This window comes from Pristiophorus japonicus, unplaced genomic scaffold (genome assembly GCF_044704955.1).
Source record: "Pristiophorus japonicus isolate sPriJap1 unplaced genomic scaffold, sPriJap1.hap1 HAP1_SCAFFOLD_94, whole genome shotgun sequence".
Classification (NCBI taxonomy): Eukaryota; Metazoa; Chordata; class Chondrichthyes; family Pristiophoridae; genus Pristiophorus; species Pristiophorus japonicus.
This window is the reverse complement of record NW_027254868.1, coordinates 1628925-1630631: the sequence shown is the minus strand read 5'-3', so window position 1 is coordinate 1630631 and position 1707 is coordinate 1628925.

Sequence of the window (1707 nt, the reverse complement as noted above, 5' to 3'; positions counted from 1 at the left end):
CCTCTGTTGCAGGAGCTCCTAATTCTTCTGTTTCAGGAGCTGATTATCCCTCTTTTTCAGGAGCTCCTATTCCCGCTGTTTCATGAGCTCCTTATCACTCTGTTTCAGCTGCTATTCCCTCTGTTTCATGAGCTCCTTATCCCTCTGTTTCATGAGCTCCTTATCCCTCTGTTGCAGGAGCTCCTAATTCTTCTGTTTCAGGAGCTCCTTATCGCTCTTTTTCAGGAGCTCCGATTCCAGCTGTTTCATGAGCTCCTTATCACACTGTTTCAGCTGCTATTCCCTCTGTTTCACGAGCTCCTTATCCCTCTGTTTCATGAGCTCCTTATCCCTCTGTTTCAGGAGCTCCTAATCCCTCTGTTTCAGGAGCTCCTTATCCCTCTGTTTTAGGAGCTCCTTATCCTTCTGTTTCTGGAGATCATTATCCTCTGTGTCTGGAGCACTTTATCCCTCTGTTTCAGGAGCTCCTTATCCATCTGTTTCATGAGCTACTTATCCCTCTGTTTCTGGAGCTTCTTTTCCCTCTGTTTCAGGAGCTCCTTATTCCTCTGTTTCAGGAGAACCTTATCCCTCTGTTTCATGAGTTCCTTATTCCTCTCTTTCAGGAGCTCCTTATCCCTCTCTTTCTGGAGTTCCTTATTCCTCTGTTTCTGGAGATCCTTATACGTCTGTTTCTGGAGCTCTTTATCCCTCTGATTAAAAAGCTCCTTATCCCTCTCTTTCAGGAGCTCCTTATCCCTCTGTTTCAGGAGCTCCTTATCCCTCTGTTTCAGGAACTCCTTATCCCTCTGTTGCAGGAGCTCCTAATTCTCTGTTTTAGGAGCTCGTTATCCATCTGTTTCAGGAGCACTTTGCCCCTCTGTTGCAGTAGCTCCTAATTCCTCTGTTTCATGAGCTCGTTATCCCTCTGTTGCAGGAGCTCCTAATTCTTCTGTTTCAGGAGCTCCTTATCCCTCTTTTTCAGGAGCTCCGATTCCCGCTGTTTCATGAGCTCCTTATCACACTGTTTCAGCTGCTATTCCCTCTGTTTCATGAGCTCCTTATCCCTCTGTTTCATGAGCTCCTTATCGCTCTGTTTCAGGAGCTGCTTATCCATCTGTTTTTGGAGCTCCTTATCCCTCTGTTTCTGGAGGTCCTTATACTCTGTTTCTGGAGCACTTTATCCCTCTGTTTCAGGAGCTCCTTATCCGTCTGTTCATGGAGCTCTTTATCCCTCTGTTTAACAAGCTCCTTATCACTCTCTTTCAGGAGCTCCTTATCCCTCTGTTTCAGGAGCTCCTTATCCCTCTGTTTCAGGAACTCCTTATCCCTCTGTTGCAGAAGCTCCTAATTCCTCTGTTTCAGGAGCACTTTGCCCCTTGGTTGCAGGAGCTCCTAATTCCTCTGTTTCATGAGCTCCTTATCCCTCTGTTGCAGGAGCTCCTAATTTCTCTGTTTCAGGAGCTCCTTATCCCACTGTTTCTGGAGTTCCTTATCCCTCTGTTTCTGGAGCTCCTTATCTCTCTGTTTCTGCAGTTCTTTATGCCTCTGTTTCAGGAGCTCCTTCTCCCTCTGTTTCAGGAGCTCCTTATCCCTCTGATTCAGGAGCTTCTTATCCCCCTGTTTCAGGAGCTACTTATCCTTCTGTTTCAGGAGCTCCTTATCCATCTGTTTCAGGAGCACTTTGCCCCTCTTTTGCAGGAGCTCCTAATTCCTCTGTTTCAGGAG